Below are 22,722 nucleotides of genomic sequence, written 5' to 3'. Positions count from 1 at the left end.
AACTTGGTTTGCTCCAGTTATTATTCAGTTGGTCAATGTTGTGCAGCAAGGGTTCCCAGCTCTGTAGATTGTTATTTCATTCTCGGAATGTGGCAAGGCCACCTTTTATTATTCATACTTAGTTGCCCTTAAGAAAATGGCAGTGAGCCACTTTCTTGAACCCTGCAGTCTGTATAGTGAAGATGCTCCCACAATGCCGTTGGGTAGGGAGTTCCAGGATTTTGCCCCAGTGCCAATGAAGGAACGGCGATATATTTCCAAGTCAGGATGGTGTGTGACTTGTCCCTCTAAGTGGGGAAGATCCTGGGTTTGTGAGGTACTGCTGAAGTCTTGGCAACTTTCTGTAGTAGATAGTGCGCACTGCAGCCGCTATACACTGGTAGTGGAGGGAACGGATGTTTAAGCTGGTGGATGGGGTGCCGATCAAGCGGACTGCTTTGTCCTGGATGGTGTTGAGCTTCTTGAATGTTGTTGCAGCTGCACCCATCCAGGCAAATGGAGAGTATTCTATCATATTCCTGCCTTGTAGGTGGTGCAGAAGCTTTGGGGAGTAAGGAGCTGGGCCACTCGCTGCAGAATACCCAGTCGTTGGCCTGCTCTAGTAGCTACAGCATTTATGTGGCTGTTCCAGTTAATTTTCTGGACAATAGTGACCCCCAGGATGCTGATGGTGGGGGACTCAGCAATGTTAATGCCACTGACTGTCAAGAGGAGGTCATTAGACTCTCTCTTATTGAAGGTGATCATTGTCTGGCACTTGTGTGGTGGAAATGTTACTTGCTACTTGCTGCATGCAGCTATGGACTGCTTCATTATCTGAAGAATTATGAATGGAGTTGAACACCATGCAATCATCAGCGAATAGCCTCACTTCTGACCTTATGATGGAGGGAGATCATTGATGAAGCAGCTAAAGATAGTTGGGCCTAGGTTGCTGCCCTGAAGAAATCCTGCAGTGCTGTCCTGGGGCTGAGAAGATTGGCCTTCAACAACCGCAACTATTTTCCTTTGTGGAGATGCCGGTGATGGACTGGGATGGACAAATGTAAGGAGTCGTACAACACCAGGTTATAGTCCAACAGCTTTATTTGAAATCACAAGCTTTTGGAGCTTTCCTCCTTCTTCACTCACCTGACGAAGGAGGAAAGCTCCGAAAGCTTGTGATTTCAAATAAAGCTGTTGGACTATAACCTGGTGTTGTACGACTCCTTACATTTTCCTTTGTGTTAGGTATGGCTCCAGCCACTGCAAAGTTTTCCCCCTCAATGCCATTGAGCAGCGAGCTCTACCTGTGTCCCTAGCCGTTAAAGGCCTAAATAAATGCAAGTAATTCTTCTTCTTTTGAAAGGTAGGCACCGAGCTGAACCACAAGCAGACCCTAAGGAAGCCTACGCAATTACTCCTTCCAGTCACACATTACATAGAAGTAGTACAGTAGAAAAAACACTACACAGTGGTACATATACCACAAGGGGGAGGCACAGGGCACATCACGTTAAACACAAAATAAAACTTTATCATTATCTTCAATAAAGGCACAAGACATCACCTTTAACTTCAAATTCTTTACACATTTATGTTATTCACATAAACAACAGTAATAATGAAAAAACTGCAGAACATTCAATTGAACAAGAAGGCAGGCCTCAGAGGAAGAACTCCTCAGTCATGGCCTGCCGAATCAATGCTGTTTTCTGCAGTGGCTTCTTCTAGTTTTGCTTGCTACTCATCAGCCTTCTCCTCAACCTACTGTGTCACGCTGGTCCTCGTCTATAAGCAGGTGTATGCCACTTTCCATGGCTATGTGTACAGAGCTGTCAGATTGTCGTAAAAACCCAACTGGTCCACTAATGTCCTGGAGGGAAGGAAACTTGCTGCCCTTACCCAGTCTGGCCTAATTGTGATTCCAGTTCCGCACCAATGTGGTTGACTTATAACTCCCCTCGGAAGTGGCCTAGCAAGCCAATCAGTTGTAGCAAACTGCTGGGCAACTAGGGATTGACAATAATTGCCGGCCTTGCCAGCGACGCCCATGTCCCGAGAATGGATAAAACAAATACAGCATAGCATTACCATTCTGCCAACTCCTTTCAGGGTATACTGTTATGTAACATAACCTGTTATGATCCAAACACTGGAATTATTATTTCAACACAACAAATGTATGCTCAAATGAAGTTCCTGCCTCTCGAATGAAATGAGATTCCTGCCTCTTGAACGTGTTTTGTTTTAGGCTCTTTCATACGGACATACGAAAACGTCAGACAGGAAAAGACCAGCTAGTCCATTTAGCCTGTACCATACAGTTGTGATGTCTTACTCCAGGAGGGGTTAAAAACTAGATCAAAAACCAAGGATAATTAGGGAAAAAAATCTGGAAAATTCCTCTCCAATGCCTCTAGGCAATCGAGACTAGTCCAGGAGACCACATTGACCATGACTTATATTATTTGGTATCTACCTCTTAATCTCCTATGTGATCTCTGCCCCATCCTGCTCTCTTGAAGATATACAGTGAATCAGCACTCACCGCAAAAGCTGGCAATTTTTTCCATCGGTCTACTATTCTCTGGGAAAAGAAGAACCGCCTAATGTCTGACCTATTTCTTCCCTTGTGTAATTTAGACACATGGCCCCTGGTCCTCCCCAACCTATCGAAATGAAATAATTTGTCAGCTTGCACACATTCTAGTCATTTCATGATTTTGTAGACCTCAATCAAATAGCTCTCGAGTCCAGGCTTTTCTAAAGTATATAGACCCAGCTCTTTACATCCATCTGGGTAACTAAGGTGTTTTAAACTGGGAATCATTCACGTGGCCTTCCTCCAAACTTTTTCCAAAGTCTCAATATTATAGACCACATGAGGGGACTGAAACTGGATACAGTCTTCTAAATGGGGCCTAATCAGATCTTGAACAAGGACAAAATGGTATGTTTGGTTTTGTAATGGATAGTCTTGTGAATGTAGCTCAGTATCCTAATTGCTTCAGCTATAGCTTCACAGCATTGGTTGTGAACCTTTAGAGGGTTATGAACTATGATACCAAGATCTTTTTCTTTCACCACAGGCTTCAGTTCTGTTCCTTGTAAGGTGTAAGTATGCTTAGCCTGCCCACATGCATAACACTGCACTTCTCCAAGTTAGATACCATTTGCCAAATGTGGGCCCATTCCCCCAACACATCGAGATCTGCTTGCAGTTGTTTCCTCCACAGTCCTAACACTTGCACAAATCTTATCATCCACAAACTTGCGGATTATTCCCCCAACAACTTCATGTAGGTCATAACATGTTGGCCCCTAACACCAATCCCTGCGGGACACCACTGGTAACTGATCTTCAAGCAGATCCAAAGCCACTGATAACAACTTTCTCCCTATGGGCATACAACCAAGTCTTTATCCACCGTAGCAGCTTCCCACTAATTCCACAAGATTCTATATTGTAAAATAACCTATTCTGGGAGACAACATCTGCTGGGGAACCCACGTCCACTAACCTGGTGACTTCTTCAAAAAATTCAATCAAATTAGTAAGACCCAACTTTCTTTTCTCGAATCTGTGTTGGATGTCCCTCATGACTCCTTCTCTGTCTAGATAATCATATGGAGCATCTTTTATGATCCCTTCGAGTATCTCGCCTATAACTTTTTAGCCGCTCTGATAGCAGCTTTTGTTTCCTTTAACCGTACATGATAAGATATCTTTGTTTTCTCAAGAATTACATTCTTTTAATCTATGAAAACATTTTTGTTGAAGTCTAATTTGCCTTCGTACATGAACAGCCAGCCACCTTGACTTAACCTTGCCATGTGCCCTTTTTTTGAATTTTGGGATATACATGGATTATTTGTATTTAATAAACTCTTAAAGATTTGACATTTGTCTTCAGTATCAGTCGCATCCCCACCAAGCTGAGTTAACCAATTGATCCGATTTAAGTCTTCTGTCATTTTAGTACAATCTGCCCTATTAAAATCTGGAATTAGCAGTAGATTCTCAGTACTTTTGGTTCGACTGACCAATTGAAATCTAATAATATTGTGGGAACTATTGCTCACATGTTCCTCCACACGAAGGTCTGATACTGCTTTTGTCTCACTACTAAACACGAGAGATTTCCTCAGCAGTATGACAGTGATATAATGATAGAATGAGTCATGATTTGAGTGGGTAACTCATACCCAAGGGATCAGTCATTCAAGCTGTCGTCACCCTATAATCAATGGGGAACATATTATTCCTCTAAGGTAATTGGCATCATGGGCACTCCCTCGGAACCCTGTGCACTGAAATGGTTGGAAAGCATTTGGCTGTACATAGAGGGTGAAATTGTCCATTGTTGAATGCCAAAGGATTTTGCACAGGTGCTTTAATGGGCACATCCAGAGTCCAGCATGTGAGTGCAAAAGACAAGGCTGAAGTGTTTGCAACCATCTTCAGCCAGAAGTGCCAAGTAGATGATCCATCTCGGTCTCCTCCCGCTATCCCCACCATCACAGAAGCCAGTCTTCAGCCAATTTGATTCACTCCACGTGATATCAAGAAACGGCTGAGTGCACTGGATACAGGAAAGGCTATGGGCCCTGAAGACTTGTGCTCCAGAACTAGCCGCGCCTCTAGCCAAACTGTTCCAGTAGAGCTACAACACTGGCATCTACCCGACAATATGGAAAATTGCCCTGGTATGTCCTGTCCACAAAAAACTGGACAAATTCAATCTGGCTAATTACCACCCCATCAGTCTACTCTCAATCATCAGCAAAGTGATGGAAGGTGTCTTCGACAGCGCTATCAAGCTGCATTTACTCATCAATAACCTGCTCACCGATGCTCAGTTTGGGTTCGGCCAGGACCACTCAGCTCCAGACCTCATTACAGCCTTGGTCCAAACATGGACAAAAGAGCTGAATTCCAGAGGTGAAGTGAGAGTGACTGCCCTTAACATCAAGGCAGCATTTGACCGAGTGTGGCACCAAGGAGCCCTAGTAAAATTGAAGTCAATGGGAATCAGGGGGAAAACTCTCCAGTGGCTGGAGTCATGCATAGCACAAAGGAAGATGGTAGTGGTTGTTGGAAGCCAATCATCTCAGCCCCAGGACGTTGCTGCAGGAGTTCCTCAGGGCAGTGTCCTAGGCCCAAGCATCTTCAGCTGCTTCATCAATGACCTTCCCTCCATCATAAGATCAGAAATGGGGATGTTCGCTGATGATTGCACAGGGTTCAGTTCCATTCGCAACCCCTCAGATAATGAAGCAGTCCGTGCCCGCATGCAGCAAGACCTGGACAACATCCAGGCTTGGGTTGATAAGTGGCATTCACGCCACACAAGTGCCAGGCAATGACCATCTCCAACAAGAGAGAATCTAGCCACCTCCCCTTGACATTCAACGGCATTACCATCGCTGAATCCCCCACCATCAACATCCTGGGGGTCACCATTGACTAGAAACTTAACTGGACCAGCCACATAAATACTGTGGCTACAAGAGCAGGTCAGAGGCTGGGTATTCTGCAGCAAGTGACTTACCTCCTGACTCCCCAAAGCCTTTCTGCCATCTCCAAGGCACAAGTCAGGAGGAGTGTGATGGAATACTCTCCACTTGCCTGGATGAGTGCAGCTCCAACAACACTCAAGAAGCTCCAGGACAAAGCAGCCCGTTTGATTGGCACTCGATCCACCACCCTAAACGTTCACTCCCTCCACCACTGGCGCACAGCGGCTGCAGTGTCTACCATCCACAGGATGCACTGCAGTAACTCGCCAAGGCTCCTTAGACAGCATCTCCCAAACCTACAACCTCTACCACCTAGAAGGATAAGGGCAGCAGGCACATGGGAACAACACCACCTGCACGTTCCCCTCCAAGTCACACACCATCCCGACTTGGAAATATATCGCCGTTCCTTCATCGTCGCTGGCTCAAAATCCTGGAACTCCCTACCTAACAGCACTGCGGGAGAACCTTCACGACACGGACTGCAGCGGTTCAAGAAGGCGGCTCACCACCACCTTCTCAAGGGCAATTAGGGATGGGCAATAAACACTGGCCTTGCCATCGACGCCCACATCCCATGAACAAATTTAAAAAAAACATGTTGGTCAATGGTGCCTTGTTCCCTGGGAATGCTACATCCTTGAAAAGAATCTTGCTGCATCCCAATGCTGAATTTAAGGAGACTTTGGCAAAAAGGTTGAGTGCCATCATCAGCAGTTGCTTCATGGTTCTGGGTCTGATTGCTGGGGGTGAAACAATTGATCAGTGGTTTCTTAGTGCAGATATCCTGCTCACATGTTCCTGTTCTTCCTCCTCCTCCAATAAGTCCAGCAAACCGAGATTTACTGATGCACTCCTGGTGCTGTGCGAATGAAAACAGTTGAACCGCCCCTTAGAATACATTCTGCTCTGTGCTGGACCTCTCCACTAATTAACTCCACCTTTATGGCAGGTTTCATTAATGCAATGTGGTCTGGAAAGGCAACACTGAGCAAAGTTGCAAGTTCACCTTTAATTGGGCCTTAACAAGCCCTTAACAAAAAAAAAACTGTTAACACATGATTTGCCCGTTGATGTGTAATGATCCAGATTTGATCCTTGAGGAATTTTTGGTGTCTGGGTAAAAATGTGCTAAAGCTGCTTAAGTGAGAACTCCCCTACTCTTCTTCGAAATAGTGCCATGGGGTTTTTTTGCATGGGATGTCACGGGAGTACAAGATTCGACTTGACAGTGATATCTGCTGCAGTTGAATAGCATGATAACACGCACTGTCTAGGCTCACAATTGAACAATGGGTACTTGGATGTGAGCCAGAAGGCCTCAGGCATCCATACAATCATAGCCCAGTCAGTCAATACCTTCAGCATTGAAGAAGAGGGGAGAAGAGACAAAATAAAAGTTAGTGTTCTGTATAACTCAAAATCCAGTGTTTTAAAGATTTTAGATTCGAAGTTGGGGTAGGTTGGTCTTGATAATTTATGCCGATTTTGAAAGTTGTTTTTTGTTAACTGGACAAGCCCTTCCACTGGCAATATCTGTCAGATTTTGTATTGCTGTGGAACAATCCAATCAAAAAGAATGTCTGTTGACATTTAAATGTCTGTGCGTGAGACACATTCACATTGCAAAAGTATCCTACATCTGTCACAGGTAGATTATGGCCATTAATGAATGAACTCCTCACACAGTCTTTCAGAACATATCGTTTTTAATAGGTTAAAATTTTATTACCCTTTATTGAATTTTAGAAAATTCAGACTCAGTCAGCTGTACCTCATTTCTTTCTTGGCTTGATCTAATTTTTTTCTTTCAATCCATTGGTAGAAAGTCCTTGCAATTTAAAAGGTTATTAAACTGATTGGGTGGTCTATTCCTAAAGGTATACCGCAGCTTAATGCTTTTAAAGCAGCCTTAAACTAGGGAAACAATGCAGGATGCCAAAGGTAATCATGATTCTTTGTAATGGTTTGATTTTTAAAAGGGGTCCTGAAGGGAAGATTTCCCTCTTCAAGCAGCCTTTGGCCCAATCAGTTCCCAGTGAGGCATTTTAATCAGTACTTGGCACAGGCACAAAATGGTCTAATTTATTTAGAAAAGTAGAAAATATTATAGGACACTGACAAAGAAACATGAGATTAAAACAAGCTGCTTGGAAGATGATGGAAATAAATGCTGGCCATTGAAGAATGGCAAATTATTACCAAGACATTGTAATAAACTCAGCTTCACGCTGCCGGACATTTTACAAAGGGATTAGTGATACTGGGGTTGTGCAAGGAGATTATCAAGGTCAAAAAATATGATGATACCACTAGGAGCCAATATTGTTAAATGTTATGAAGCTGTTAGCAGTCTGATGTTATTCGGTAGACATGTCAAGGACACAGCTGTCAAGGTTCAGAGTTAGGGTTGCCAACTCTGATTGGACGTATTCCTGGAGGTTTCATCACATCACCTCCAACCGCCCCACCCCAGTCAAACAGCCTTTTCCCCCATCTTCAATATTTTTATAACTAATAAACACAAGTGTTCAAAGAAAATGAAAAAAAAACATTTTTTTCAAAATGTCCCGAAGATTTTTCTCCCAGGTTGCGAGCAACAATGTCTTGGAGATTAATATTTAATTCCTGGAGACTCCAGGATAATCCTGGATGGTTGGCAACCTCATTCAGGCTTACCTCTGCTATGATGGTAAAATGGGAAACAAACTGTAGAACAATGGCAATAGAATTGTGAGTCTGTGGAAGCTTTTCCAAGAAGGCTGTTTCGATGTCTTCATCTGCAACGTGGTGTGTAGGTCCTTTTATTTTGAAGAGTGCAGCTTGACTAACCAATAATTAATTTTTTTCTCCTGCTAGTACATAGGAATGCAGGCCCAGACTAGGCGAGCAGTGTGCACCAGAACAGAGAGGCCCAAGGCCATCCCAAAATTGGGCCTCACCTACATCTGCCGGCACCGGTTGCATCTCACAAGCAGCTCGCCCCACGAAAGAAACTAATTTTGGGCCACTGGCAATGGCTCTCAGATAAGTTTGGGGAGTGGGGGTGGTCAGATTGGGCAACAGGCAAAAATTTTTAAAAACTTACCTGGAACTGGAGGCCACAGGGCTGTTGAAAATCCTGAACGGGGCTGGCCTGATGCCTGGCTCGCTCATCGGGAACAAAGGCTCTTTCAACAGGCGTCAGGCGCCTCATTATCATATTTAAGGGACCTAACGCCTGGTGCACCTAAAAAATAGTCCCCCACTAATTTAGCAGTGGGACCAATGCCTGCACCGATTGTGCATGAGCTGTCCCACTGCCAAATTGGTGTGATTTGCGCCCACTTTTGCGCCCGAAAAACGGGCGCAACACATACCAATTTCTACACCATAGAAGTGTACAGGACCAGAAAAGACCATGGTGGCTCATCTGGGCACTCCTGATAGGACTGAAATGTTCACTAGATAACAACAATGGTGGGGGAGGGGGAGGAGTCCATGGGTCGCTTTGTGTAGCAACGTTGCAAAAGCGTTTGTGTTGGCTATTTCTTCCAAAACTGTAAACACATTTTAAAAGAACATGACAACTCTACACCACAGCTCACCTGCCGCTCTATGGGGCAGCAGCTGGCCACTGCTCGGTGTCACGTATGAATGATTGGCAGAATAATGGGAGAACAATCCTGTTCTTCTTCAAAAATAGGGCCATGGGGATCTGTTACATCCACCTGAACAACCAGAATGGGCCTAAATTGAATGTCTCATCCCTTCAAAAATGCAGCAGTCCCTTCGAACCAGAGAAAGGTTACAGCATGGAAAGAGGCCATTCGGCCCATCGAGTCCGTGCTGGCTCTATGCAAGAGTAATCCAGCTGGTTCCACTCCCCCGCCCTTTCCCCGTCGCCCTACAAATTTTTTCCTTTCGAGTTCTTATCCGCTTAGCGCCGCACTTAAAATGTTAATTAGATTATGTGCTGGAGTGGGGCTTGAACCCATAACCTTCTAACCTCGGGGCAAAGATGCTACCACTGAACCAAGCTGACACTTGATAAAAGCAAAAAAAAGCCACATAGTAGTACAGATGTGTCTCTTCTTTTTGATCCGTCAGTGCCCATATGATAGCTCAGGTTGCTGGGGAGCTCCCCACACATTACTCTGCAGGGGCTGGCCTAATTAATCTCAACAGAATCTTTTAGACAATCACATGCTGGCACCTACGGAAGCTTCAGAAATCTTCCTAACCCAATGAACATCACAAATGCTTCTGTTCCCATGGCCATAGTTACACATCACGCTCCTTCCCTGCAGCTTAAAAGAGGGACAAAGAAGCAATTCACTTTCTTAGCCAATACAAGAAGTACTTTAAACTACACTATAAATTTGGTTTCTCAGGAGGTTTCCTAATTCTTGACAGCTATTTCTTCAATGGTTAAAAATATTCCTTTTTTACTTTGCCAATGTTCTCCCCTCTCCTCCTTTCCTAACAGTGTTGACTCTGCTGAGGTACTGTTACCAGTTGTCCTTGGTATTTTGTCAAAGTAGCCATTTTTCATGTGTGAACCTAGACAATGAATGTTGTCAAGCAATTTGACATCACAGCTGAACCATGTGCACTGGACAGTGATCACGAGTGCGAATCCTGGCTGGGGATTTTCCTCTCCCCAACTCAAGGGCATTGAGACCAATTATAGCACACTGACAAGCAAATCGCAACTGAGATCAGCCTCAGCTCAGACTCAGGATTGAACCTGTTACCTTTCTCGTCCACATGACTCAGATATTCACTGCTTTAACCAACACAGCTGTTGAGCCTGTAATTATCCCTTGGAACAAATTCATCCTTGAAAGAGATGCTTTGCAGTGATGAGCAATCACGGGGTACCGACATCAGTTCCCATAACTTCCATTGGCTCCTTGTTTCCACCAAAATCCTTCACTGCCGAAGAGACATTTTCAGACTTCCCATCTGAAGACTGACATCTTCAACTGAAGTGGCTATCAGTTAGTTAATATGTCTTTTCAATTTGAACAATCTTGTTTTGGATTTCATAAATGACAGAACCAAATTTTGAAATCACTTTTCTAATCAACTGTTTTTTTTAACCTTCTCTCTCTGTAATTTAATTTTACTAGGACTGATTGGCCTGGGTTAAGGATTCATAAATAGCAACATTTATAATCCATAGCCCTAACAAGATTAGGTTTTAAAATGCTGAACCTGCCTGTTGTTAATTTTTTCAAGTAGTTTCTTGGCAATTTCCCCCCTTTCCTCTCCTGAAGGCAGTGATTCTTCGCTAGAGTACTGTGTACAGTTTTGGTCTCCTCACCTAAGGAAGGATGTACTTGCCTTAGAAGCAGTGCAACGAAGGTTCACTAGATTGATCCCTGGGATGAGAGGGTTGTCCCATGAGGAGAGATTGAGTAGAATGGGCCTATACTCTCTGGAGTTTAGAAGAATGAGAGGTGATCTCATTGAAACATATAAGATTCTGAGAGGGCTTGACAGGGTAGATGCTGACAGGCTGTTTCCCCTGGCTGGAGAGTCTAGAAGTTGGGGGCATAGTTTTCGGATAAAGGGTCGACCATTTAGAACTGAGATGAGGAGAAATTTCTTCACTCAGAGGGTTGTCAATCTTTGGAATTCTCTACCCTAGTGGGCTTAGTCGTTGAATATAGTCAAGATTGAGATTGATAGATTTTTGGACTCTAAGGGAATGAAGGGATAGAGGGATCAGGCGGGAAAGTGGAGTTGAGGTAGAAGATCAGCCATGATCTTATTGAATGGCAGAGCAGGCTCGAGGGGCTGTATGGCCTACTCCTGCTCTTATTTCTTATGTTCTTATGCTTGACCCTGGTTGTCCTCCACGACCACATCTAAATGATCATTATTTATTGTATTGAAAGGTTCTTTGATTTCAAGTGGCATCACAGCCGAGGTTGATTCTATTTTCACCCGATGTCCACACACAAGAGCTTTCAGTTGATATTCCCTGTCTCGACTCACGCGAAGAATGTCTAATGGCCAAATTAAAGTAGGGCAGGTGTGTCCAACCTTTTGGAGCTGCTGAACTCCAATTGAGGCTAACGTAGTTAGTGGTTAACGGTAGTATCAGCCATGGCTCAGTTGGTAGCACTCTCGCCTCTGAGTCAGAAGGTTGTGGGTTTCAGTCCCTCTCCATTGACTTGAGCACAAAATCTAGGCTGACACACCAGTGCAGTACTGAAGGACCGCTGCACTGTCGGAGGTGCTGTCTTTCGAATGAACCGAAGCCCCTCAGGTGGATGTAAAAGATCCCATAGCACTAGTTTGAAGAACAGTAGGGCCGCCCTCCCTGGTGTCCTGGCCAATATTTATCTCTCAATCAACATCACTAATACAGATTATTTGGTCATTCAAGAAAGGAGGGAGAGAGAAAACAAGGAATGATAGGTCAGTTAGTCTGACATCAGTAATAGGGAAAATGCTAGAATCTATTATTGAGGACAGATAGGTCAGTTAGTCTGACATCAGTAATAGGGAAAATGCTAGAATCTATTATTGAGGACATTGTAACAGAGCACTTAGAAAATCATAATATGATTAGGCAGAGTCAACACAGCTTTATGAAAGGGAAATCGTGTTTGACAAATCGATTAGCATTTTTTGAGGGTGTAAGTAGCAAGGTAGATAAGGGGGAACCAGTGGATGTAGTATATTTCAATTTTCAAAAGGCGTTTGATAAGGTGCCACACAAGAGGTTGTTACACAAGATTAGGGCTCATGGGATTAGGGGTAATATGTTAGCCTGGATTGAGGATTGGTTAATGGACAGAAAACGTACAGCTGCCGGTAAGAGTCATCACATACAGCCTCCAACATCACCTTGATTTCTTCAACTCATACCAAACAGGCTTCAGGAGAGGACGAAGCACCAGTAACATCTTGCAACCACTATCAGAGCACATCCTCCATGCCTTTAAAAGGAATGAATGCACACTGGTGGTATTCCCGGACGTGGAAACGGTTTTTGACAAGGTTTGGCACAAGAAGCTACGATACGCCATTTCCCAGCTCAACATCCTCAGTGAGCTGATTTGATGGATATTGAATTTTCGAGCAGAGCACACAATTAGTGTCAGAGTGGGTGTGGTAATTTCCACCAGCTTTTTGCCTAATGGAGGAAGTTTCCCACTCGTGCACTGAAACCACACACCGGCCAGGATTGACTTGTCATAAATTCCAGAATATCTGATATAAAAAGGATGTGATAAGAGTAATAGACCCTGGGCTTTTGAAGGAACAAGGGAAGGGGCAAAGCAATGTTGTTTTGGGAAAGAATTCCAAAGGGCAGGGGCATAGCGACTGAAAGATCTCCCTCTGATGGTGAAATGGAACAAGTGGAGAACAAGCAGTAAGCCAGTGTCAGAGAAGCTGGTGGTGTAGACAGGGATGTATGGCTGGATAAGATCATTGAGATACAGTGGAACAAGGTCGTGGAAGGATTTGAAGATGAACACAAGGATCCTGAAATTAATTTGCTGGGTGCAGTTTGACAGTGCGTCTTGGTAAAGACAGGGCGTGATGGGTGTGCGGAACTTTGTGCAGGAAAGGATGAAGGCCACTGGGTTCCGAATTAGATGAAATTTTAAAACAACGCAGGCAGGGAGGTCTGCATGGAGAGCATTGGAAAAGTCAATTCTTGAAGTGTTGAAGGTTTGGTTTTGGGTTTCAGCAAGTTTGGAGGAGAGTTAGGGCATAAGTAAACAATGTGCTGGAGGTAAAAGGAAATGGACTTGGTAGTGGACCAGATGTGGAATAGGAAGATCAGCTTGGAGTCAACAGGGATGCCGAGATTGGATTTAGCTTCTGAAGGGAGATATATGAAGTCAGAATCAGAGGTACATAGATGCTGCTGGAGCCAAAAAGGATGATTTTGGATTTGACAATATTGAACTAAAGGAAATTTCAACTCATCCAAGACCTGTTGGACTGGCAGTTAAATTATAACAACCTTGGGATAGTGGAGGCATCAACGTAGATTTTGGCATCATTGGCATACATGTGGAAGCTGACACGATGTTCACGCATGATGTTACTGAGGAATAGAACATACATGATAAATCGGAGGGTACACTGGAGATAACCACATGAGCATAAGAAGAGAGACCATTTGAGGAGGTGTAGTGATTGCATTGGTATAGCTGTGAGTGGAACCATGAGAGTGATGTTGCAGAGATGGACTGTGAGGAGGAACATTGAAATAAAAGGCAGTGGACTACAGTGTCGAAGCAGCAGAGAGGTCAAGAAGGGACAGCAAACCATGGTAGCTGTTTCACAAAATTTCATTGGTGACTTTATTTTAATGGGTTGATACCTCTGTTAAAATAGCACACAAGAAATTTAATAAAAATATGTTTAACATCGGTATGTTCATATTTGCACAGCTTCATTTCAATAGTCAATGTTTATTTCTCCTTTTTTGTTGCCTCATGAGCCTTGTCCCAGAACAGGTGAGAAGTTGGACTGGGAATTAAAATATCCCAGACCTTTTTTTTTGTTGCAGCGGATGTGTTGTGAATTGACACCAAAACTCACCCACTAAAAACGTGCCCCCAGATAAAATCGGGGCCTAGATCTTGAGTGCCGGCAGGTTACTCAAATGTGGGGAGCATCACAGCCAAACCCAATCCTGTTCTCCTCCAACATCCTCATTTGTGCATTTTCAGCAATAGTTGCTGGATGATAAGTAGCAGAAACCCGGGCTAATTTTCCCCTTTGTAACCCCAGGGTGTGATACTTCTTCCCCCACCTCAGCTGAGATCAGATACCTCAGTGAAGATTGGGGATTAAACCTTAGTTTTCTAAAGGACTCAGCTGCTTGATGCTTTAAACAGCTCACCAATGAAGGATCAGCGGTCGATAACTTTATGTTAGCTGTTTAAGTGGCAATCAATCCTCCTTCTAACTGATTACAAGCATGAACCTTATCTCGCTCAGCAGTGAAATTAGTTGGGGCACATAATGACTTCTTATTATGAATTTTTAAAAATAGTTTTCAAACTGGTTTGTCTGTACTGAGTAAGTCCACTAGTACATTATGAGTTCTGCAATCAAACACCATCAGAATTACTGCAACTCTTCTTGCTGCCTTCTGTGATATTGTTGCTTTCAAATATTGCTCCAAACATATTTCTAAACTGCTTGGTCTGCACTTGTGTGGCTCGAATGTTATTTGTCACTTATTGGCCCAAGCCTGGAAGATATCCAGGTCTTGCTGCATACATGATGTGGAGATGCCGGTGATGGACTGGGGTTGACAATTGTAAACAATTTTACAACACCAAGTTATAGTCCAGCAATTTTATTTTAAATTCACAAGCTTTCGGAGGCTTCCTCCTTCGTCAGGTGAACGATGTGAACATCGTTCACCTGACGAAGGAGGAAGCCTCCGAAAGCTTGTGAATTTAAAATAAAATTGCTGGACTATAACTTGGTGTTGTAAAATTGTTTACAATTGCTGCATACAGGCATGGACTGCTTCATTATCTGAGAAATTGTGAATGGAGCTGAACACTGTGCAACCATCAGCAAACATTCCCATTTCTGACTTTATGATGGAGGAAAGGTCATTGATTAAGAAGCTGAAGACAGGTGGGCCTAGGATGCTACTCTGAAGAAGCCCTGCAGCGATATTCTGGGGCTGACGTGATTGGCCTCCAACAAACACAATCATCTTCCTTTGTACTATATGACTTCAGCCACTGGAGAGTTTCCCCTGTGATCCCTTTGAGTTCAGTGTTACTAGAGCTCCTTTGTGCCACACTAAGTCATATATTGCCTGAAGTCAAGGGCAGTCATTCTCATCGCACCATTTTTGGACCAAAGCTACAATAAGTTCTGGAACCGAATGGTCCTGTTGGAACCCAGACTGAACATTGGTGACCAGGTCATTGGTGAGTAAGTGCTGCTTGATAGGTAACTCCTTCCATCTCTTGGCTGATGATTGGGAGTAGGCTGATAGGGCGGTAATTGGCTGGGATTGTTTCATCCTGCTTTTTGTGGACAGGGCATATCTGGGCAATTTTCCACATCGTCAGGTAGATGCCAGTGTTGCAGCTGCACCGGAACAGTTTAGCTAGGGGTGCGGCTGGTTCTGGAGCACAGGCCTTCAGCACTACAGTCGGGCTGTTGTTGGGGCCCATGGCCATTGCAGCAATTGTTCCGAGGTCAGCTCATTAGCATAGGTCCAGGTACAGATTTTGATGAGTGCAGGGAGCACACTGATGGTGGGAGTAGAAAACTGCATACAAGTGAAATTTAAAATGTTGGGGGGAATTAAGGGGGAGCGTCAGAACAGAGAGTCAAAATTTCTGAAGACCTAATAGTCAAATAGTCAAAAAAAATTAGAATCAAAAATGAAGGGAAAGGAACCCCAATGTGTAGGCATGAATCTACAACCCAGCACCCAAATCCTTGGCTCAGCCTTTAGGGCTTATCAGATGTTACTCAGTTCAGCCAGGCTCACACACTGGCACTGTCTCATTCAAAACTTTTCATAGTTCTCGCCACCCAACCATCAACTTTTTTTGTTTCAGTCTTTTACATCTAAAACTATTCAAATATACTAAGACTAATTAAACTGAATTCAATTTGCATTGGCTGCATAGGCCTGATCAGATTTAAATTCAATTCTATTGGCGACTCCCAGCAAGCTACATGGAGATGTCAATCATGTGTCAGCATCGACAAAGCTTTATGAAAAAGTGATTTCAATTTGGTTGGGTTTCTGGACACTTTGAATTATCTTTTGTTTAAATGCATGCTACATCCCTCTTTTTTACTGAGGCAAACTTTAGAATTGCACAGAATTCCCACTGGTTGGCATGGACCTTTGTTTCAGTTTGGTAGACTGCCATTCATTATTTGCATGTTTGATTATTCTTTTTTATCAGTGTGACATGCCATGAAGTAGAAGCAATTAAATACCATTTTTTCACTAAAAGGAAATGACACCCATTAGAAGTATATTTTTTGATTCCTCCGCTTTGTAATTTCTTTTCCCTCTCTCCACTAATTTCCGTCCTTAGATGGCAAGCACTATACTCCAATCAAAAGGGCAGACAGGCCCTCCTGCTCCTTACCTCCACCAATGCTGTTCTTTGGCCGTGAAAAGTTGCCTCAGATTGGTCCACCATTGACTCATTCTCTGATTACTCCTCCTTCCCTCTGCAGGAAAGTGCCAAGCCTCTGAATGATGGATGACAAGGCTGACACAGGGGAATTTGCCACACAGGGAAATTGTGCGTGAAAGCTTGTGTCGCCTTTGCTTCATGGAGTACCACATAATTTTCTCGGACGCCAGCAATTTTTGCTCATGAGGAAACGAGGTACAGTAACCTCTTTAGAGATCAAGGTCAGCACTCAGGTAAATAGTGATACTGTAATGGCTCCCAACTTGGGTAAAAGATACTCGCAAATGGGTGCCCGGATGGTGATCTCCATGACGTAACTGACAGGTTACTTCACAGTTTTCTTGTATCTGAAATATACCCTCTTGTGTTGTATCACCACAACTGAGAGGTTATATTTGTGAGGAAAGGCTGAACAGGCTAGGGCTCTATACTCTTTAAAAAAAAGACTGAGGGGTGACGTAATAGAGGTCTTTAAATTTATGATGTGGTTTGATAGGGTAGACGTAGAGAAGATGGGGGTTTGCACTTGTGGGGAAGATCAAAACTTGGGCCATCAACATAAGATAATCAACAAAAATCCAATAGGGAATCAGGGAATCATAGAAAGGTTACAGGACGGAAGGAGGCCATTCGGCCCATGTAGTCCTTGCCAGCTCTATGCAAGAGCAATCCAGCTGGTTCTATTTCCCCACCCTATCCCCGAATCCCTGCAAATCTTTTCCTTTCAAGTATTTCTTGACGTTCCTTTTTGAAGGCCATGATTGAATCTGCCTCCACCACCCCCTCGGGCAGTGCATCCAGATCCTAACCACTCGCTGTGTAAAAACATTTTTCCTCATGTCACCTTTGGTTCTTTTGCCAATCACCTTATATCTATGTCATAACATAGCATAAATAACATAAGAAATAGGCACAGGAGTAGGCCATACGGTCCCTCGAGCCTGCTCTGCCATTCAATAAGATCATGGCTGATCTTCAACCTCAACTCTACTTTACCGGCCGATCCCTATATCTCTTGATTCCCTTAGAGTCCAAAAATCTATCAATTTCAGCCTTGAATATACCCAACGACTGAGCATCCATAGCCCTGTAGGGTAGAGAATTCCAAAAGATTCACAACCCTGAGTGAAGAAATTCCTTCTCATCTCACTCCTAAATGGCTGACCCCTTACCTTGAGACTATGTCCCCCAAGTTCTAGACTCTACAGCCAGAGAAAACAATCTCTCAGCATCCACCCTTTCAAGCTCTCTCAGAATCTTATGTGTTTCAATGAGATCACTCTCATTCTTCTAAACTCGAGAGCATAGGCCTATTCTACTCAATCTCTCTTCATAGAACAACCCTTTCATACCAGGAATCAATCAAGTGAACCTTCATTGCAGCACCTCTAAGGCAAGTATATACCTTCCTTAGGTAAGGAGACCAAAAGTGTACACAGTACTCCTGGTGTTGTCTCACGAAAATCCTGTACAATTGCAGCAAGACTTCCTTACTCTTGTACTCCAACCACCTTGCAATAAAGGCCAGCATACCATTTGCCTTCCTAATTGCTGCATGTTAACTTTCTGCGTTTCGTGTGCAAGGACACCCAAATCCCTCTGAACGCCAACATTTAACAGTTTCTCACCATTTTAAAAAATAATTTTCTATTCTTCCTACCAAAATGAATAACGTCACAGTACCCCACAGTATACTCCATCTGTTACCTTCTTGCCCACTCACTTAACTTGTCTATATCCCTTTGCAGACTCTGTGTCCTCCCCACAGCTTACTTTCCCACCCAGCAAACTTGGATACATTACACTCGGTCCCTTCATCGATGTCATTAATTTCGATTGTAAATAGCTAAGGCCCCAATATTGATCCTTGCAACATCCCACTAGTTACAGCCTGCCAACGTGAACATGACCTGTTTATTCCTACTCTGTTTTCTATCCATTAACCAATCCTCTATCCATGCTAATATATTACCCCCATGAGCCCATATCTTGTGTAACAACCTTTCGTATGGCACTTTATCGAGTGCCTTTTGAAAATCCAAATAAACTACATCCAGGTAGAGGTTCCCCTCTATCTACCCTGCTAGTTACATCCTTGAAAAACTGTAATAGATTTGTCAAACATGATTTCACTTCATAAAACCATGTTGACTCTGCTTAAACCATATTATGATTTTCTAAGTGCCATGTTACTACGTCCTTAATAATGGATTCCAGCATTTTCCGCACAACTGACGGTCAGGCTAACTGGCCTGTAGTTCCCCATTTTCTCTCCCACCTTTCTCATTTGCTACCTTCCAATCCGCTGGGACCGTTCTAAAATCTAGGGAATTTTGGAAGATCACAACCAATGCATCCACTATCTCTGCAGCCACCTCTTTTAGAACCCTGGGATGTGGACCATCAAGTCGAGGGGATTTGTCAGCTTTTAGTCCCATTAATTTCTCCAGTACTTTTTCCTTACTAATATTAATTACTTTAAGTTCCTCACTTGTATTAGGTCCTTGTTTCCCCACTATTTCTGGTATGCTTTTTGTGTCTTCTAAGGTGAAGACAGATACAATATTTGTTTAACGTTTCTGCCATTTCCTTATTCCTCATTATAATTTCTCCTGTCTCTGCCTCTAAGGGATCCATGTTTACTTTCGCTACTCTCTTCATTTTTACATACTTGTAGAAGCTCTTACAGTCTGTTCTTATATTTCTTGCTAGTTTATTCTCATATTCTATTTTCTCCCTCTATCAATTTTTGATCCTTTGCTGGTTTCTAAAACTCTCCCAATCCTTAGGCTTACTACTCTTCTTGGCAACATTATAAGCCTCTTTTCACCTAATGCTTGTTTTTTTAAATTAATTCATGGGATGTGGGTGTCGCTGGCAAGGCCAGCATGTATTGCCCATCCCTAATTGCCCTTGAGAAGGTGGTGGTGAGCCACCTTCTTGAAACACTGCAGTCCATGTGGTGAAGGTTCTCCCACAGTACTGTTAGGTAGGTAGTGTATGACAGAGTTTCAAAACTTCGAATACAATACCAGTGAACCTTCCATGGTGTTGCTGACAGGGACACTGTCTGGTTCTTGACCCTTCCGTCAATGGGAACAGTTTCTCTCTATCTACCGTGACTGAACCCTTCATAATTTTGAATACCTCTATCAAATCTCCTGGACGCCAAGGAGCATACAGGGTAAGAAAAGGCAAAAAAGGAAAGCTTATGTCAGACACCGAGAACGCAATACTACAGAAAGCCTAGAGGAGTATAGAAAGTGCAGGGGTGAAATTAAAAAGAAAATTAGGAAAGCAAAGAGAGGGCATGAAAAAATATTGGCAAGTAAAATCAAGGAAAACCCAAAGATGTTTCATAAATACATTAACAGCAAGAGGATAACTAAGGAAAGATAGGGCATATTAGAGACCAAAAAGGTAACCTATGTGTGGAGGTGAAAGATGTTGGTGTGGTTCTTAATTAATATTTTGCCTCTGTCTTCAGAAAAGAGGGGGACGATGCAGACATTGTAGTTAAGGAGGAGTGTGAAATATTGGATGGGATAAATTTAGTGAGAGGAAGTATTAAGGAGATTAGTATCTTTGAAAGTAGATAAATCACCAGGGCTGGATGAAATATATCCCAGGCTGTTAAAAGAAGCAAGGGAGGAAATAACGGAGGCTCTGACCATAATTTTCCAATCCTCACTGGATACAGGCATGGTGCTGGAGGATTGGAGGACTACTAATGTTGTACCATTGTTTAAAAAGGGAGCAAGGGATAGACTGAGTAATTACAGGCCAGTCAGTCTAACCTTGGTCGTGGGCAAATTATTGGAATCAATTCTGAGAGACAGGATAAACCGTCACTTAAAAAGGCACAGAATAATCAAGTACAGTCAGCATGGATTTGTTAAGGGAAGGTTGTGTCTGACTATTTTGATTGAATTTTTTGAGGAGGTAACAAGGAGGGTCGCTGAGGGCAGTGCATTTGATGTTGTCGAAGTGGATTTTAGCAAGGCTTTTGACAAGGTCCCACATGGCTGACTGGTCAAAAATGTACAAGCCTATGGGATTCAAGGGAGAGTGGCAAGTTGGATCCAAAATGGGCTCAGTGCCAGGAAGCAAAGAGTAATGGTCGACGGGTGTTTTTGTGGCTGGAAGACTGTTTCCAGTGGGGTTCTGCAGGGCTCAGTACTAGGTCCCTTGCTTTATGTGCTATATATTAATGATTTGGACTTAAATGTCGGGGGCATGATTAAGAAGTTTGCAGATGATACAAAAATTGGCCGAGTGGTTGACAGTGAGGAGGAAAGCTGTAGACTGCAGGAAGATATCAATGGTATGGTGAGGTGGGCAGAAAAGTGGCAAATGGAATTCAATCTGGAGAAGTGTGAGGTAATGCATTTGGGGAGGGCAAACAAGGCAAGGGAATACACAATAAATGAGAGGATACTGAAAGGTGTAGAGGAAGTGAGGGACCTTGGAGAGCAAGTCCACAGATCCTTGAAGGTAGCAAGACAGGTAGATAAGGTGGTTAAGAAGGCACATGGGACACTTTCCTTTATTAGCGGAGGCATAGAATATAAGAGTAGGAAGGTTATGCTGGAACTGTATAAAACATTGGTTCGGCCACAGCTTGAGCACTGTGTACAGTTCTGGTCACCACATTACAGGAAGGATGTAATTGCACGAGAGATGGTACTGAGTAGATTTACGAGGATGTTGCCAGGACTGGAGAATTTTAGCTATGAGGAAAGAATGGATAGGCTGGGATTGTTCTCTTTGGAACAGAGGAGGCTGAGGGGTGATTGAATTGAGGTGTACAAAATTATGAGGGGCCTAGATAGAGTGGATAGGAAGGTCCTATTTCCCTTAGCAGAGAGGTCAATAACCAGGGGGCATAGATTTAAAGTGATTGGTAGAAGGATTAGAGGGGAGCTGAGGAAAAGAAATTTCACCCAGAGGGTGGTAGGGGTCTGGAACTCACTGCCTGAAGGGGTGGTAGAGGCAGAAACCCTCAACTCATTTAAAAAGTACCGGGATGTGCACCTGAAGTGCCGTAACCTACAAGGCTATGGACCAAGTGCTGGAAAGTGGGATTAGGCTGGGTGGCTCATTTTCGGCCAGCGTGGACACGATGGGCCGAATGGCCTCCTTTTTGCCGTAAATTTCCCATTGTCTTCGGTCTCCGCCACAAACTTCGTTCCCTAGCCACCGACTCCATCCCTCTCCCTGGCCACTGTATGAGGCTGAACCAGACCGTTCGGAACCTTGGCATCCTATTTGACCCTGAGGTGAGCTTCTGACCCCATATTCACTCCATTACCAAGACCACCTACTTCCACCTCTGTGACATCGCCTGTCTCTACCCCTGCCTCAGCTCATCTGCTGCTGAAACCCTCATTCCTGCATTTGTTACCTCTAGACTTGACTATTCCAAAGCTTTCCTGGCTGGCCTCCCATCTTCCACCCCCCATAAACTTGAGCACATCCAAAACGCTGCTGCCTGTATCCTAACTCGCACCAAGTCCCGTTCACCCATTACCCCTGTGCTCACTGACCTACATTGGCTCCCAGTCCAGGAATACCTCGATTTTAAAATTCTCATCTTTGTTTTTAAATCCCTCCATGGCGTCGCCCCACCATATCTTTGTAACATCCTCCAGCTTTACAACCCTCTGAGATCACTGTGCTCCTCCAATTCTAGCCTCTTGCGCATCCCCAATTTTAATCATTCCACCATTAGCAGCCGTGGCTTCAGCTGCCTAGGCCCTAAGCTCTAGAATTCCCCTCCCTAAACCTCTCCACCTCTCTACCTCTCTCTCCTCCTTTAAGACGCTCCTTGAAACCTACCTTTTTGACCAAGCTTTTGGTCACCTGCCCTAATATCTTCCTATGTGACTTGGTGTCAAGTTTTGTTTGAAAATTGCTCCCGTGAAGTGCCTTGGGACCTTTAACCTCGTTAAAGGCGCTATATAAATGCAAATTGTTGTTGTTGAGAGTGGTCAGAATGTGGAACTCATTACCACAAGGAGTAGTTGAGGTGAATAGAATAGATGCATTTAAAGGGAAGCTAGATAAG

The sequence above is a fragment of the Heptranchias perlo genome, chromosome 4, assembly GCF_035084215.1.
Source record: "Heptranchias perlo isolate sHepPer1 chromosome 4, sHepPer1.hap1, whole genome shotgun sequence".
Taxonomy (NCBI): Eukaryota; Metazoa; Chordata; class Chondrichthyes; order Hexanchiformes; family Hexanchidae; genus Heptranchias; species Heptranchias perlo.
The sequence above is the reverse complement of the archived record's forward strand: the minus strand, read 5'-3'. Positions refer to the sequence as shown.